The 19,217-nt window shown below is 37.0% G+C and overlaps 1 protein-coding gene and 1 pseudogene across 1 annotated transcript in view; one reads left to right on the forward strand and one right to left on the reverse strand.

Annotated features, from left to right (window-relative positions):
• Positions 1–1,183: 1,183 nt before the first annotated feature.
• LOC108540739 (acyl-protein thioesterase 1 pseudogene) lies at positions 1,184–1,809 on the reverse strand (annotated as a pseudogene).
• A 4,778-nt stretch (positions 1,810–6,587) lies between these two features.
• Positions 6,588–19,217, forward strand: part of FAM13C (family with sequence similarity 13 member C) — a 147,008-nt gene continuing 134,378 nt past the window's right edge. Inside the window, exon 1 of the mRNA XM_017889923.1 lies at positions 6,588–7,020. The gene's annotated coding sequence lies outside the window, so the exon portion shown is untranslated. The remainder of the gene's footprint in view (positions 7,021–19,217) is intronic.

Below are 19,217 nucleotides of genomic sequence, written 5' to 3' on the forward strand. Positions count from 1 at the left end.
TTATGTTTGCATAAAAAACTAATACAAAAAATAATTTGACTAAAGTGAAAATTTCAAGTAAGTCCACTGGCAGGTGAAAATAAAACAAAAAATTACAATAGATTCCTCATCTTCTACAGTAGTTGGTTTCAAACGTGTACAAAGTAAACTCTATGCTATGAGGAGATGAAATAATCTTAGAAGTTAGTTTTTAAGATCAGTCTTAAAGATATTTCAGAACATACTAGAATATGATCTAATTATTCTTTCAGTTGTTTACAGAAAAATAAAACCACAGAATTATTCCTGTTAACTGGGTTGAAGATCCTAATAGCTAGGTATAAATTTGGATAAGGTACAGTAATCTGAAATAAGTAGTGCATGAAGTTTTAATGTCTGGTTTCTCTATAAAGCTATTAAATAGATTTTAAATATCTTATATCTGTGACCCAGAATGTCAAATTATAGCATGTATTGACAATGACTGTCTATGGCAGAGAGGCAATACTTGGTCTGCTATGAAGGACAATAAAGAAAAAACAAACTTTTTTTTTTTCTTGAGAGAAAAGAGTATTAAATAGAAATAATATCAGGGAAAATAAAAGCCTGGTCCCAAAATAAAAGGGCCATTAATTGAAGAGAACAATTTTACTCTTTCTTGACAACAAACAGCATTATCCCTATTATTAGGAATAATGTAATACCACCTCATTCTTATTATGTATTACAATCATTATGTATATATGAACACATATATAAAAATACAGACACTGCATGGTGACTAAGCAATTTTGGAATAAATCCATAGACTAAGTCACAGCATGCTTAAGTTGTTTATATCTTAACTGCTCATTTATACCTGAATAAATTTTCATCATACTGACAATTTTCAAATGATGTAATAAAAAATCTGGTGGTAGTACTGTATTATTTTGCTGAATTACATTTGAGAAAAAAGAAGCTACCTGCTTCATCTATTTTAATATAGTAGATCCTGGATCTTCTTATAAGAATACATGTATAGAAACTTAAAAGATCATAAATTCCTCATGATGAGACATTATTTGATCTGTGTCATTGGCATGTATTTGCAAAACATTTTAACATTGCAAAACATTAGAAATTTTAAGACTGGGCATGGGAAAAGGTTTATACTCTACTGCAATGATGCTGGTGTACTTCTACACAAGGCCTCTTAGTGACATCAATCAATTGGAGGTGGGAGTTTATCAGTGAATTGCTTGACATCCATCATTTCCTGTTGACACAAACTATGCATCATACCTTCATAGGTTTTAAAGGTCACATTGGCTGGATTCACCAACGTTTTTCGTTTTTCAACCATAAGAGAACCAAACATCAGGGGAACTAAAGGGTCAAATCCCCATGGCACTGGAGAATAGAAATATCTCTATTAGCACCACCGATAGGACCCTGTGGAAAGGAAGCCCGAAGTGGAAGCCAGCAATTGAGTGCAGTGACACCTGCCAGTTTCTCCTGCATGGTAAGGGCAGTATATAAAGACAAAGCTCCTCCCTGAGAAAACCCTCCCAAAATAATTCTGTCAGAAGGAATGTCATTCTTCACTTCTTGATCAATCAAAGCTTTTATATTTTCTGCTGCCTGTTTAATTCCAGATTTATCCTCCTGTGAATCTGGTGAAAGCCCAGTAATATCAAACCATGAAGGCATAGCCATGTTCATATTTAATGTAACAGGCCTAACAGGCCCAGTATCTCCCAATCCATGCAGGCAAATCACCGCAGCGGTGACCTTCCGGGCGGCGGGCGCGATGGCTGGCAGCGGGGTTGACGTGTTATTGCCACACATACACTGGCTCAGCTCACAGCGCAAGCGAAAGGAAGAGCTGGCGCCCCGCCGCGGCCCAAGGGCCAAGGGCGTGAGAGTGAGCGGCGAGTCCCGGCCGGCCCCACCAGGCGCACGCTCCAGCAATGCTTTCTTATCAATTGTCTTAAATTTAACTCTTTCTCATGCATGGTATGAAAATATTTGGATTTAAAAACAAATCCATGTTCATCCCTCTCTACGGCTTCTGATTTTATAGGATTTAATCACTTCTCCCTCTGCCTTTGTCTTTTGGGGAAAAGAATCCTAACTTTTCTGTAGGACTTGCCTTGTAAGTGTTGAGAGGCCAGTTAACTATAGGGTTTTCTGTTTTATTCTTTAGGGAGACTCAAGGGACCTAAGTTCATAAGATTGTTTTCCATATCCTTGGTGCCTCACCTGTAAAGACCACCCCACTTAAAAGGAAGCCCCTTAAGAAGGGCAAGAGGCTCAGTCCAAGAGCTATTGACTATGCCATATAACCCTCCACTGGGCTCCACCCTCACGCCCTGACATTTCTATTCCATGATTTCTCTAAAGTTTTCATATTTAGGTCTTTAAACATAATTTTCCTTAATACTCCTTTTTCATATACTATATTTTCTACTTTTACCTTTGTATGTCCTAATTCCTGCTGTTAATCCTTAATCTCTCACATTTATATGGATTTTTGTCTAAAATTTTGTTTCATGGGTTTTTCATCCTTTATCTCTTTTGCTTTCAGGATTTTATTTTTTAATCTCATTGACCACTGGCCTTTTACACTTTATTCTAAACATCATGTATTTTCTTTTATTATTTTCAACTGTTAATCTCTTGTCTTCACCGGGATTTTTATTCTCCCATTTCAGTTTGTACTTTACTCTTTCTTTCCCCCTTATTCTCAGTGTTTTAATGTTACTTTATTTTAATCTCCTAGTCTTCCTTAATTATTAAAATCAATCACATATTTTCCTTAATTAATTTTATGTCATGACTGACAAGAAGTGTGATTATAAATGTGGTAGCCACAGGGGGACCTGTGCTAGAAATAATGAGAGGAAGCTTTCCTCTCCTCTTGGTCAATCCTGTCTTTGCAGAGCTCCTCTTAGAAATATCATTGCTTGTCTTTCTACTGTACTGTCAATTTCTTTCTTATGATTTCATAAGAGTATTTAACATGTATCGATTATGCATTTATTACAGTGGAGTTATTCAGGTCTCTGGGGACCTGAATTCGGGGCATAGAAGTGGTCTCATAGGCCCCATCCAGAATGAAAGTGGAGAAGAAAATTGATTAGCTATAAAACATTCTTTACATGAAAAATTTCTCACAAAAGGCACCTATGAACTGAGATGATGGTGGTGTATATAGTGGCTTAGGAAAATATTCCAGATTACTTCACTCCCTGGTGACTACATTGTAGAAGCTTCCAGGTTGTGTCATCCACACAGCTGATACACAATGTAAATAAAACCTCCTGGACTTATACAACTCTGGAGACCTGCATGTCTAATTTTGGTGTCAGCACCATTTTTGTATCAAGTTAACCTCTCTACTAATCACCATCCTTGGTGTGATTTTTTACCCCATGGGAAAATAAACACATTTTAACATGTAGCCATGCTGGCCCACAGTCCGTTACCCATACCCAGACTGTGAGCTTAGGGAGCTGAGAGAAGTGGGGTGAACCAAATCTTTAAAACTCTCTTGTGACCTATTGCTAGCAAAGGCCTGTTTAAAACTTAGCTCCTGATGCCTCAATGGAAAGCTTATCCCTTCCTTTTCTGTCAATGATTTGAGCTTAAAATAGGTCCATCTTCATTGTGTCATGCAAATATGGTACTCATCCAAGTGCCTGCTTCAAAATAAACCTTGGCCAGTTTAGAGGGGAAAATGAGAACATGAAAAGACTATCCAAACCTTTTGCTAAGTCAAATTTAAATATTATTATAAATTCCTTATCACCTTATAAAACCCTCAGGTTTAATAAATTGATGTAAGAAAACTGAGTTTGGATAAAATATTTGGCCATAAGGGCAGCCTATGAGAAGCTGGTATCAGATGTGTGAAGCTAAGATCTTGATGGCTACTTGGCAGGAGGGGTTCAGACTTTTTAGTTTTAGAAATCAAACTCAACACTCCAAACACTGAGTATCTATAGATACTAATCAGCTCTTTCATTGCACAGCTGACCAAACAAGCAAACAAACATAAAATCTTACAATCCAGGTAAAACATCTTAGGAAGATTTCTTTCCAATGAATTTACCTTTATCAAAGTAATGGCAGAATACCATTTGGCCAGACCCAGAATGTGGTTATTTCAGTGTTTTTCAAACTGTGTCCAGAAACATAATCTATAAAGTCCACATATTTTCTGTGAGAATTTTGAGTATTTTTATTGATTTCAGTTAAAATTTTAAAATAAAATTAAACAAACCTTCAATATAAACACTGTCTGAATTATCTGAATGACATCCCGAAAACCAAGCATTTCCAAGACAGCTCAGCACCTATACTGGCAATTGTGTTAATGTCCTTGGGTTGGGATATTAAATTGGAAATTTATACTGAAATGCCAAGAAATAGTAGAGTCAGATAAAAACAGGATGGGGAACCAACCACCAGGATGCAGGTTTTCAAATAAAATATTTGAGAATTGGTTATGACTTTTGGATTATTCAACCAGATTGGGAATAGTAAAAAATAGAAAGACTGAAGATTCATTGGGAATATTTTGAGAATTTATTTGGAGTAAGCTGTGCTATGTAATATGCACATGCACACATGTGCGCATGAGCATGCACACACACAAACACACACAAGATAGAAGTGCTTCTTCCATCACTATGAACATTTTGAGGGATTAAGTCCAGGAAGGCTGTAATAGCCTATACAGCTTAGTATTAAACCATGGATGCAGAGTGAGCTTGTATATAATTCACACCCAAGAGAACCCTGTACATTTTTTTTCTTTATAAAGAACATACATATTACTCAAGCTGTAAAGTAAAAATGGTTCATTGATTGAAAGGACATCCTTTATTCTTTAAAAATAAATATCTGTTACCTTATTATTACACATTTATTTTACCTTATTCATGTAAAATATGTACTGCTTTCTTGATTGCAACTCTGGGTTTTGGGGGCTGGGAGCCAAATTAAAGAGCAAATAAATGCTGTTTTACTCATCATCACCTGGAGGAGAATGCTTTCAGGACAAACTGAAGCAAGCCCAGTGCTTTTATCCACTTTTCCTCAGCCTTTGATTCTAGGCACAGATATCAGTTGTGGGCTCAGTTGATGAGCTTAAAATAAACTCTTTGTTTCTGATGCATGTACAGTCTTAAAATGATTCCAAGTGTGAGAGTTGATCATTACGTCCTTTTGATTAATCACATAGCAATTTTCATCTCAGGAGTGTGTTCTGTCCATTTTCCTTTTAATTCAAAGCTCCCTGATTTGAAGCTATTTTGGATGAGATAGAGATGCACCTCCTTTCCATAGCATGTAGAGGAATAAACCTTTTTTATATGAAGATGTCATGATTCAGCAGTGCCCTTGATGGATAACCAAACCAGGCCTGTAATTACTGCCAAAAAAGAAGAGACTCAGGTCAAATATTTTAATATTAAGACTGGGCACAGTGGCTCACGTTATAATGCCAGTGCTTTGGGAGGCTGAGGTGGAAGGATTGCTTAAGTCCAGGAGTTTGAGACCAGCCTGGGCAACATGGTGGGACCCAGTGTCTACAAAAAGTTAAAAATTAGCTGGGTGTGGTGGCCCAAGCCTGTAGTCCTCGCTACTTGGGAGGATGAGGCAGCAGGGTCTCTTAGACCCAGGAGTTTGAGGTTACAGTGAGCTATGATTGTGCCACTGCCCTCCAGCCTTAGAGACAGAGCAAGACCCTGCCACACACATACAAACAACATTTTAATATCAAAGATACTATTCTGGAAGAATGAGATTTGCCCTAGCATTTAATTGTGTTGTAATCAATACTTCTACATGGCAAGTTTTAATTTACCAATTATGTCGTATCATATTTTGCAATGGATCGATTTTGGAGGGTAGATCAGAGTGCACAGTTTAAATATTCTCTGGCTTTCCTGACAGTTATATTTTTAATGGCACTGGTGGGCATCTGATGCTTTACAGGTTTTCCAGTATAAAACTATTTTCGCTATAATTGATGGTATGGAGCAGAGGCTCAACCTACTTTTTCATGTGAGTACTGAATAAGAATCCAAACAACCTCTTGAGGAGCCCCCTGCTGGTGCAAAGGTCTTCTTTCATCTCAGAGGCAAGAGGGATGCATTCTTGTCAGTCTCAGTGTCTTTCATAAGAGAATATTAGCCCCACTGCATCTCTGTTGGTTGTTAAAAATCTACATTTCCACATCTAACAAGAAATTTTGAGTAACTATAGTCCAGGGCTTGACAGCAAGTACTTAGGCCATTTATTGCTTTGTTATTCAAGCCCTGCTCCCCTTTTCTGGTAGCAGCAATTGTCTTCCTTAGAAAATCACTGACCCACCCTGTTATGGACTGAATGTTTGTGTCCCCAGCCACCAAGTTCGTATGTTGAAGCCTTAATCTCCACTGTAGCTGTATTCAGAGATGAGGGCTCTAAGGAAGTAATTAAGGTTAGATGAGGTCATAAAGGTCACTCCTGATCTAATAGGATTAGTGTCCTTCTAAGAAGAGGTACAAGAGAGCTTGCTCACTCTTTCTGTCTCTCTCTCCACACAGGCAACAAGGAAAGGCTATGTGAGGACACAGCAAGGAAGTGACCATCTGCAGGCCAGGAGGAGAACCCTCCCCAGACACTGAACTGGGGACTGCTAGCCTTCGAAATGTGAGAAATTTCTGTTCAAACCACCCAGTCTGTGGTATTTTGTGTCAGCCTGAGCTGACTAATACACATTCCTTCCTCCAGCCAAGGTTTTCTTGTGTTCATTTCATTGTATAATGCCCTCTTCCCCTGACCACAGTGTGGCCCTGACTCAAACTAAACCAATCAGAGTCCCTCTTGAAGATTTTTCAAATTGAGACAAAAAGGAAGAGGGCACAGGGGAAGTTGAAGATGTCATTTTGAGTTGCCGGTGGTGAGGACTCAAGCAGGGTCCAAGAAGCCAGTCTGAGAGAATGAAGCTAAAATTCCAAGAGAAGCAGAAATAACACGGAGAGAGGAGAGATTCCTCAGAGACATTTGGTAAGAAGCAAATTGCCTAATGGATATGCAGCCCATTCACTCTCCTATATATCTGCTTTCCCAAAATTGTGCTTCAGAATAGTATCAACGTTCTACATTGGTGCTTAGTATTAGCAGCAACCCCATAACACTGTTATAATTTTTTAAGACTCCTGGAGATGTTGTACATGATATAGTGTCTTTGTTTTAAAGGTGAATAAGGTAAATATATTTCTAGTTGGAGGCTGTAAGACTGTTTTTGAGGGAAAACTTCAGTGAAAGGAGCATAGGATTGGATTTAGACGCTAGATTTCAAGTCAGGCCCTACCACTTAGAAGCGGTGTGAGTGTTCGGCAAAAGTAAGGGCATTTGTGAAGTAAAAGTAAATAATGTGTGTCCTACATATCTCACATTGTTGTTGTCAGCCAATATGTGTACAAAGTGCTTGGTAAAGTAGGAACCATAAATAATTGTGATTCATCAGTTCCAATCCTGCTTTTACCATGAATTTCAAGATAACTTTTTCACTGTCTTCTTTTTTCTTGCTGCACAAGAGTTCCAAATATTGCTGTTTGGAGAAATCTGCACCTTAATAAGAGCAGTTGCTTGTGAGAAAAAAAAAAGTCAAGACTATATGTGAGATGGGTAAGCATTTCTGTTGGCCTGGAGTGATGGTGGTCTTTTATCTGCCATCTAGCTCTAAGCTCTGGGCTCTGAATCCTTGGTGCAGGTAAATACCAAGGTTGGGTTTTGAATGTTTATAGCAGAATAATTTAATTTGACTCACTCTAGGGCTGACTGATTATCAGCATGTTGTTCATTCCTATTTTAAGTCTGTTTTGATTCAAACCTTGGATTTCTCTCTTCAGGACTATATGTGTACATGTGGGGTTAGGGGTGACAGAGAGAAGGAGAAAGAAAGATTTTTATGTTTCCTTTTAATAAATACTCATTGAAAAAATTATAGAATATGAAGGAAATAGTGATATAAATTAAAATTTACTCTATAACTCTCCTATACATAAATCCTATTAGCTATGAGTTTCTTTTCTATATGCAATTATGTAGTTGAGATTATGCATATATACAATTCTGCATCCTAGCTTTTCAAAATAACATGAGAGCTAGATAATTTCCCAAGGTCATTAGAATTCATTGAAAATATAATTAATGGCTATAAAATAATTCATAATAGATGGAGTATATGTAATATTGATTTCTATTTCATTATTACCTTATTTGTAGGTGAATTACAAATTTTTGCTATTATATTAGTTTGGAGCAACAGTAATTTTGGTTTTGCCATTACTCTTAATGGTGTGATTAATAAAAAATCAGTACTCTTTAAAAGAACTTCCCATTTATTTGTAGCACTTCTTTTACTAGGTGTGGGGACTCCTCCACTTACAAATAGATTCGTCCTGAAGAAAGCATGTAAGTCCATTTGTTCTTAAGTCCAAAGGGACCAGCAAAGGTATTACCATCTGTTCGTGGCAGGCAAAGATAAGAGTTCTTTTTCTTTATCTAGATTTTTAAATTGAAAGTTCATAAGCAGGTGAGCTTTTGTGCTAAATTCTTAGACACTGAGTTTGCTTCTAAACTATTCCATAGAGCTAACCATTTATCTAATTTTATATCTTATTTTTATTCAAATAAGATACTATACTGAGTATATAGACATATTTGTTGCAAAAATATAGAAAATATGCAAAATTGTAAGAAGAAAGTTAAAACTAACATTATCTATTGCTGTACTATATCTAATCTTTTGGTATATTTTAATCTCAGTGTGTATTTGTATTTTCCCCCATATAATTAAATTTAGATTATTTATGCATTTTGTTTATGGAAGTCGTCCTATGAAAATCAAGCCTGGTGGTATGCATTTCACATCTGAGTATATGAGTTACTATGGTCCAGCTCTTACACTGTGTCCTCTCACTTTACCCAGTCCTATGATCTTATGGCAATAATAATCAGGGAGCTGGTGCATGGAGTATGTGTTGTGGTCTGTGGAGAGAGCAGATGTGAGGTCAGACTCCATACTACATCTACTAACTCTGTGACCTTGTGCAAAGTTTAACCTCTGTGAGCCTTAGTTTCTAGACCTAGAAAGCGAAGTCGATAATAATACCTACTTTTCAGGGTTGGTGTGAGTATCAAATGGAATAACGTACATGAAAAGCAAAACATGACCTATTACCTTTGTTGACTAAGAAGCAAAAGATTTTGTTAAGTGGAAAACATGGTGAGTAGAGCATGGAAAACAAATGTCAGTGCACTCTTAAACCACAGAAGCATCAAATCCAATATCTGTTTGATTTCAGGAAATATATTTACATGTTGTAGCATTTTGCTCATCTTTTACACCTTGCCAAATCTATACTAGCTTAGAATCTTGCGAAAAATTTATCTTTGTAAGTAATAGCGCTAGATTTACATAGTTATACTTTCACTCATTCATTCATTTACTCATTAAATAAAATATTAGTGAGTATCCTATTGTGTGTTAGGTACTGTGCAAAGCCCTAGGAATAAAATATAAGTAAGACATAGAAATTGATCTCAAGGAGCACACAATCTGGTATGGGAAACAGATGTGTAAGCACGATCTCACGACCACAGTACAAACAACTTACAGAGGGAGCAAAATAAGGAAGAAGTTAATTCTGACTGGTGGTCGTGGTGGATGTGGGAGTCATGGGAGATCACACACACACACATGCACCCACACACAGTGGCACTTGAATAACTTGTACATGCAATGAATGAGGAGTGTTTCTTCTCAACTAGGAGGAAAACGTATGCAAAGGCCAGAGAAAGCATGCTTGGAGAAGAAAGAAGGAATAATGGGTAAATCCAGGCTAGGAATGGCAATCATTAAAAAATCAGGAAACAACAGGTGTTGGAGAGGATGTGGAGAAGTAGAACAGCTTACACGTCGGTGGGCATTGTAACACTAGTTCAACGCATTATGAAGAAGAGACGGCAATTCCTCAAGGATCTAGACTAGATTACCATATGACCCAGTCCATCCCACTACTGGGGGTAATACCCAAAGGATTAAAACATGCGCTATAAAGACACAGCACACGTAGTTTTGCGGCACTATCACAATAGCAAAGACTTGGAATCAACCCGAATTCCATCTGTGACAGACTGGATTACAGAAAATTGCACAATACCACCATGGAATAATATGCAGCCAGTAAAAAAGATGATGTTGCCCTTGTTAGGACGAGGACTGCCAGCTGGAAACCATCATTTTTTCTTAGCAAACTATCACAAGAAGGAAAACCAACACGGGATGTTCCCACTCTGGTGGGAAGGAACAATGAGAAACTTGACTCGGGAAGGGGAGACATCGGTACAGCATTGGGGCGCTATCAGTGGGAGGGAGAGGGGGGAGATGCACTGGGAGTTTAGTACGATGATATAAATGATACTTGATGGTGCCTGAGCGAGGTTGATGGGTGCAGCCACCAAACATGGCACATAGTATACATAGGTAACAACCTGCACGTTATGCACGCATGGTACCCTAGAACTTAAAGTTAATAAAAAAAAAAAAGAAAGAAAAAAAAAAAAAGAAATGAGGCAATTTAGCTGGATTTGTCGTTGTATATATCAGTCCAGCAACTTGGAAAATTCTCCTTCTCCCATTCTTAGTTCACATCATTTAAATACAGCTGACTTTTTCTCCTGCCTTGAGTGCCAATAGATGTGACTTTCATTAATTAAAAACTGAAAAAGTAAATTATTTAATAAAGATATATTGTTGGATTGACAAAGTCTTCCAAAATGAAAAGGTCATGGAGAAAATTAATTAAAGGAACTCCTGGCTTTGACAGAGTTTGAGAGGCACTAACCTATATGATGATGAACGTGCCTCCAACTCTAATATTAAATTCAGTGTCATATAAATTAGGAAATATATGTAATCTTGGCAGCCAAAGTGAGATATTTAATTTGTGGAAGAGGAAGCATAAAGTCACACTGACTAGAAAATTAAAACATTTGCTCTTGTATGAAGGAGTCATAAAAAAATAGGCCAACTCATGTCAACTGTGTGGTCCTCAAGGGTCACATGTTTGTTTTTTGTGTTAATTATTTGAATAAATTAGGTTAGAATAATATTTTTCTCATGATTTCTCTGGGGTCAAGGTATATTTCTTTACCTTTTGCTCAATTTTTGGTAGAGTTGGTTAATAATTAGATATAATTTTATCTAATAATCTAATAAAAGATATAATTTTATCTAATAATTTTATCCATAATTTGGTAAAGCTGGTTAACAGTATAATATGAAATGAAAGAATATATTTCTAGCAAATATCCTGAATTCCCTTAGAGCAGAGTTGGGTATTCCTATAAACCTTGGTTCTAATAATTTCAAAATAGGGAAATTGCCAAATTGTGTCAGCTTTTTAGTGTTTTAATGCCATCTCAGGAAAAAAAAAAAAATCAAGTAATAATTTACTGCTACTCTCTTAGCCTTGTCATCCAACTTAAAATGTAAAGCCAGCTTCCCATCTCACAACAAGGACAGAACAATGGTGAGAACAATGGCCAAAACAGTACCAACAGCTCCAGTTGTTAATGGAAGAAAGGATTTTGAGGCACAGAGTTCAGGCTACATTGGAATTCCCAGTGAGCTACAATTAAGAGGAAAGAAAATCTGGCCCAGAATGCTTACTTTTCCATTAGTAATAAAAGTATTTATGTCATCATTGTTACTGCTCTTGCCATAGTTATTAATCTTAAGGTTTCTCAACTATCTGTTGGGAGTGAGAAAATAAATGGAGTGGTTCTTTTTAGGTAGGATTGAATATAGGACTTAGTTCAGAGAAACCATTCCTAATGCCATCAATTTGAAGTTAAGATAAAAGATTTTTCTAGGCATCTCACCAGCAGTGACATGGTAATGGAAGCGTGGTTCTTTTTTTTTTGTTTTTTTAATCCGAGAAAGGTATAAGACTAGAAATAAATGTATAGGTACAAAAAATATTTTGTTAGAGGTTCGGGTGGGAGAAAGAGGTTCTCTGGGTGTCTGAGTCACATTATTTTGCTGATTTCTTTTAAACAGGAAAAAAAGGAGACATTTTAACTTGACACAACTCAGTGAAATCAGCTTGATCCAGCTGTCTAAAGCAGCAGAAATGATTGCAGCTGGCTAATCTCTAATTATAGAATCTCTATTGCTGGTGATGTAAGTGGCTGAATCTGTGGTTTGACTTCTATGATCCCTGGCTTTATGAAAACTGGGATTTTCGATGTTTTTTTCCCTCTGCATAATAAACTAAACACATTTAAATTAACTCTTGGGGCAAATATAATTAAGAAACTGCAGATGATATTTTTGTTCCTTTTGCTGACCAGAGTATGCCCTGTGACTTTGGATGAAGCTATTAAATGCTGTTTCCATGGGATTCAGTCCAGAGCATTCAGCTCTGACGTCCCAAGGTATTTGGAGAGGCCAAGGTCAACATCAGCAATTTTGAGTTTTAAAGAAAGTTTATTTCTTTAGTGGTTTGTATTTAGAGAAGATTTCAGACAGAATTATTGCATTTCGACTTTACTCTTAACTCTTCATTGATCATCTGCTTTTCTCATTCCCACTCTGTCCACTAACTGATTATTTTGCAAAGACTGGTTTAATAAGAAACAAGCATCAAGGTTCAATCTAGGTAACTTATGAATATTAATCTACCAGTCTGAGGTTTGCTATAACAAAATATCATACACTGGGTGGCTTAAACACAGACATTTATTTCTCACAGTTCTGGAGGCTGGGAAGTCCAAGATGAAGATAGTGGTTGATTCGTTTCTAGTAAAGGCCCTTTTCCCAGCTTGCAAGTGACTTATTTCTTGCTGTGTCCTCACATGGTGGGAAAAGAGAGCTAGCATTCTGGTCTCTTCTTATAGGACCACTACTTTTATAATGAGGACACACCCTCAAGACTTCATCTAAACCTAATTACTTACAAAGATTCTGCCTCCAAATGCCATCATATTGGTGATTAGGGATTTCACATATACATTTTGGAGGGTTATAAACATTCATTCAGTCCATAACAGGAAAACGTTAGTTAGATTAGGCTTATCAGACTATAATCCTCAACTTGTCACTTTAAGAGAGGAAACAGCACAGATTTGTTTGGTTAAAGGAATCTCAGGCACTCCCACGATGGTCACCACTCAGTGTCCCATAACATCTTTGTGTTTGGTATTACACTATCATATTTAATGTTGGAAATGTTACTCAAAACACTGAAAAATTTTTTGATACTAAACAGTTAATATGCAGTGTGTTCTCTATATAAATTCATAAACCTGGACTCATAAATTAAAAAGGTTTTCAATTGGTTTTGGAGTAAAAAATTTCAATTACAGGCAAGTCAGGAATTTGATATAATTGGTATGCTCTATTCCCTTAGTATTTTAGCAATACATCATCTGGCTTCATAAAATATACAATTTCTATTTTGAGTTTTAAAATCACCAATTGTTAGATAAATTTAGCCATTCTTTGCCTCCCAAACCAATCTGTTAATGAACAATCATCAGTCCTAACTTAGGAAAAGTATCTTTTTCTTGATCCATTAGAAAGCAGAGACTAAGGCAAGGATTAAAGTGCTGAAACTTTATTTAGAAGGTATAAGCCTGGGGATGCTGGGGTGAGGAAGAAGGAAGTAAGTCATAGAAAGATGCAAAGCTATGTGATGTGATGTCTCCATGCTAGCTACCAAGTCCCAATGAGCCATGAAAAGAAATGGCTGGTCATTCAGGAGGCATGGTCACTTAGCATGAAGGATTTCTCTAGAAGGGCTTGGAGGACATGCAACTAAATGTAGCCTATGGAAATGGGAAAGGAGGGCAGAAGTGTCCATCTGGCTTGCCCCTGTTACCTACTTTCCACTGGTCAAGCTTCACTCTGCAGGAATCGAACTCCCCTACACTTTGCATTGTGCCATCAGACCCCTTGACAGCTTAGGAAGCCACTTTGGCATTTGAGTCTTGAGGCACAGGGGTCATTTGGCATGAGGAACATAAGGGCCATGGAGGCCCAAGAATTTAACTCACACTTTCCATCTCAAAGACCTTAGTGATAGCAGCAGTGATGGTGTGATCCGGAAGGCAGATGTTGCCCCAAAAGCAGGGGCAGTCAAGCCAATCCAAGTTAGCATACAAGGTTCAGTCTGACACAAGATACTTCTGCCTAATTTTAAACTTTGTAATATGAGAAATTTAGAAAAATGTAAAAAGATAAGAGAGGTATGAAGTTGAGAATTTTGTAGGGAAATATATCCATTCTGAAACATTTAGGGGAAGAGGATTAGATTAAGTCAGGATTCTCCAGAAAAATAGCACACATGCATACACATACATAATGAGATTAATGATAAGGTATTGGTGTATTTATGAAGATATTGGTACAATTATGAAGCCTGTTAAGTTCAACATCTGCAGAGTGGGCCATTGGTATGGTACACACACAGAACTGATATTCCAGTTTGAAGGCCATCAGGCAAAAAGAGCTGATGTTTACAGTTGTCTGAGGGCAGCCTGTGGGGAAAACATTTCTTACTGTGGGGAGGATCCGAATTTTTGTTGTATTCAGGCCTTCAACTGGATGAGGCCAACCAAGTTATATAATCGTAAACTGCTTACTCTACTGATTAAAATGTTAATCTAAATTAATGTTAAAATCTACCAATATAAATGTTAATCTCATCCAAAAACATCTTCATAAAATCATGCAGAACAATTTGTGACCAAATATCTGGGCATCCAGTGGCCCAGTTAAGTTGATGCATAAAATTAAGCATCACAAGGGTTTATCCATCTTGCTAAAAAAATTAGTGCGAAATAGTAGGAAGGTATTAAAGCTAAAGAGGTCTGAATCTAAACCCAACCTCCACCAGTTACTAACTTTTTGATCCTAGGTAAGTCAATTGGTACGTTTGGGCCTTAGGCTCCTCATCTATAAAATGTGGAGGATTCGTTGTCTAAGGACTTTACAGCTCTAAAATTCACTGACTATTTAATTCATAGCATTCACCTACCAAAAATGTGTTATAAAATGATGAGAAGCCATACTCTACCTAAAATTAAAGCTGAATAAAAGAAATTGATGTAAATTTATAGCAAGATAGATTTACGCCAGACACACGTGTGGAAGAATCTCCTAATTTACTGAAGGGGATGAGGGAGACGGTAAAATGATTAACTGAATAAGATTAGGGAGACAATGATGCCTCTGCTTTCTGATTCCATATACTTTTTGCTTAAAGCAGGGCCAGTCATTCTGGGATTGTGATGCAAGACACTGTAATTCCTGATGTCATTCTACAGATGGTGTATTTTATGTTTAAATGTTTGCTGTTTTAAATATTGTTTGGCATTTTAAATACCTGATCTATGAAAAGCTGCTTAAGGTTCAGAAATGAAGCTGCTACAAACAATGGAAATGAAGATTTCAGAGAAGGAATTGGGGAGATAGATTTGAAAAGGTCAATTGTTGGAACAACAAGCAAAATGCAATTTGCCCATCCTATTTAGTTTTTTGTGGCTATATTGTAGGTCCAGTGGTATTTAGTTTACTAATTCTCTTGCTGGGTTTTGTGTGATGATTTTCTTAGCACCTTTTTCTTCTTGCCCCAGTTGCTTTCTATTCCATTGCCTTTGTGTGGGAGTAGATGCGTTAATACACAGAATTTAGCTCTAAATGTACTCTGCTCTTCTAGGCACATACAAAATAAATCTTCTCCGTCTTGGGGCAGTGGCTCACATGTATAATCCCAACACTTTGGGAGGCCTAGCTGGGAGGATGGAGGCCAAACTGAGACCAGCAAGAGACTACCTCTACAAAAAAATTTTTTTAAAATAGCTGGACCTGGTGGCATATACTTATAGTGCTAGCTATACACGAAGTTGAAATGAGGGGATCACTTGCCCAGGCTTGAGCCTAGGAGACTACAGTGAGCTATGATGGTGCCACTCCACTGCATTCCAGCCTGGGTGATAGAGCAAGACCCTGTCTCAAAACGTAAAAATAAAACAAGTCTTCTCAGATATGTATCATAAGCTCTGAGAGTATGCAACAATTATATTATACTCTGTAGTGTATACGCATATGAATAAAAATAATTGTTAATATCCCAAGTTGGCTTTTGTTATTCCAATATGAGCATGTGTGAGGTTAAGAAGTTTGGCAACTTTGTGTAAAAAATAGTAAACTTCAGAAATAGAATATATTTGATAATTTGGGTACAAAAAGTTAGATTTTTTTTTCCAAATATGCCTTGTTAAGACAATTTAATCTTAGATCAGTCAATTTGCCATCATCCTGTGGGGGAAACCTTTGATGCCCAAACCACATTATCTAGGAACTCCTCTTCCTGTTCATACACAAGGTGCATGGAGACTTCTCTCTCCTTAGCTAGTTACTTTCTATTTGGGACTGAAATGACAATGTATGTGGCTGCCGTATTTCACGGTGAATGGAGAAAGTCAGACTGGGGGAGAGAGAAGAGGAGAAGAAAGGAAGAAACAGAATTAGAAAAGGGCAGAGGATGAGGGGAAGGAGGAAGAAGGAAGGGAAGGGCAGAACACAATAGCAAATACTCAGTGAGAACAAATGAGAAATGGAAAAAGAGTACAAGGCAAGTGTTAGTTCACATCCTTGTTACCTTAATCCATAGTAGAGATTGCAAAGTGGTAGTTTATTAGCTAAATCTAGCCTACAGACACATTTAGTTCATTCTACATAGTTTTCCTTTTTGGTTTCAAACTGAGATATTTTATATGAAAATATCCATATTTCTAGATTTTTGTTTTTAAAGCATAAACTTTGGCAAGCCTTGGCCCACGTTCCCATGTGGCAACAATGGGCTGAGCCTCAGCAAGAGGTGTCCCTATTAGATGCAGCACAAACTCTGCCCTGTTCATCATAGTCACCACCACTCCCTTATTTCTTCCTCCTCACTGGCTTCACTTGTTCATGACATCTGCCTGGCCTCTTTGGCTTTTTGAGTTAAAGACTATTACAGAAGCCTCTTCTATGGCCTAATCACCTTTAAATATTTATTATTTCCAATTTACTTTTCATGTCATGGGTGCCAATGAGTAATTGCTGTTAATGAATGAACACATTGCTGGAAACAGGCCTGCACCTAGCATATGAGAATCCTGGAGTGAAAGTACAGATATTTAAATGTTATAAAGCAAGTTAACAAACTGTTAAGTAAAAATCTGTTCTATCCTCCTATTGTGGCAAATATATCTTCATTATAACAAATCTAGAATATCTTTTAAATTATAGTTTTAATAGAATGAAATATGGGAAAATAGCAAAGATGACTGAATTTACTTTTGCATTTATAAGGTTGTTCTTTGAATGGGCTGGTGGTGTTTGTACTAGTAGCAAAACATGAATTATTTTATATTTATCTCATAAGATTTTCATCTCTTGCTTTTACTTTAACCAAATAAATAATTGTATTGTTACATAAAGATTTTTAAATGATTTGTAGTCTATCTCAGCAATGCCAATTTTTTGAATCATTATAGTTTTAGATAGTTTTTTATTAATTTCATTTTAGAGAAACCTCATTCTCCTAAAACAATAGCAACTGGGATTGTCAAAAAAATTCTTAAAGCAATATTTTGATTTGGAAGTAATAATGAATTTTATGTATCATATCAAAGTAATGAATTTACATATCATGTTCAAATCTTGTAACAGGATTGTATATGGTAAAACATGATTGCAGAAAAAATTACAAAATACTTTAACTTAATTATATATATCCGTAACACACAATCCTCAATTTTACTATCTCTTAAAGCAATTTTGGAGCTATACAGGAATATAAAGAATTCTTATCAGGATTCATGCGTGTTATGTCTTTTGATAAAAGATTGTGTGTGTATGCGTGTGTGTGTGTTTGAACCACGCAGGTTGACCTACAAAAAATGGGATAGTTTTAAATGGTTCAATCTAATGCACATTTTAGAGTTGTATGAATTATTTCATATTGTAAAATACTCCTCAGCTGTAAATACCTTACTAATTTGTGAGTACTTCTGAACTATGAATAGGAAAGAAGAGAGGCAAAATGGATATTCAGCCCTCCTGGGAAGCAGTTCGTTATGCAAGAGTTTAGTGCATTCATGCTTTCTGAGAGGAAGGATTGACAAGTTAACTAATTTATCTTTTCTCTTACCCAAGCTGTTCTGTCATTCAAATTCTCCCAGCTCTCTGGAGCAATGTCACACAAACCACCAGGGCATTTGGACACAGTCACCTTTCTTTTCAAGTATATAAGGCAACGATGAAGATAAATGTCTCTCTGAGACAGAGGCGGTGTTAGACACAAGAGTTATGAGTCACACTCAACCAGTGCTGAGACCAGGTCCTGAAAGACAGCCCCACAATGTGTTTGCTAATGGTCCTTTAAGGCCTGGGGCCCAGCACAGAACCCCTTTTGGGAGCCCATAAGTGACACTGGCTGTCAAAGTCATACTCCTGGAGCATGGTTCTTATCATTGTAGAATCTCACTCAGAAATACTCACCAATGCACAAAATACATCAAACATAGCATTGTGGACCCTAAATGATTGGACTCCAATACAACCTGCTGTTCTGCCCTTCTATTTTTGACGTTTTGCAAAGTCTCCTCAAGGGCAGAGATTGCAGCTGAAATAATAATGCATTCTAGATGCCAGGCTCCATATGTGCATTTCTTCTTCCTGTCTTTAAAGGCCTGCAAGTTTGTGTATAGTAAATTTTGAAATTTCAAGACATTAAGAAATTAGATGCTAAGAAATTTCTTCAAGATTCTCATGCAGGTATCATTTCAAAAGTGGTGATTTTTCCACCATGATAGGCTTTTCTCAGAAACATTGACTTTTCCCTCTGCACAGTCCCTCTTTGCCCTTTGCACAGTCCCTCTTTGCCCTGCATTTAGAGCATGCTCAATTAATGTTTGTGGTCTGAATACATTTATATTTTTACCAACCCCGAAGGAGTGAGTGTCAAAAGCCACGATATATTTTCTTTAAGGCATTTTTTTCTTCCTTCAGAAGAGTGGCTTAATTTACTAAAGAGAAACTGACTTTACCCAGCACACTCCCCATAAAGCCCACATTGAACTTGAACTTGCTAATTCTCTCTGCTCCTGTTGGCTTAGACTGGCTGTTTGCCTAATAAGGC

This window comes from Rhinopithecus bieti, unplaced genomic scaffold (genome assembly GCF_001698545.2).
Source record: "Rhinopithecus bieti isolate Rb0 unplaced genomic scaffold, ASM169854v2 scaffold_18620, whole genome shotgun sequence".
In the NCBI taxonomy this organism is placed as follows: Eukaryota; Metazoa; Chordata; class Mammalia; order Primates; family Cercopithecidae; genus Rhinopithecus; species Rhinopithecus bieti.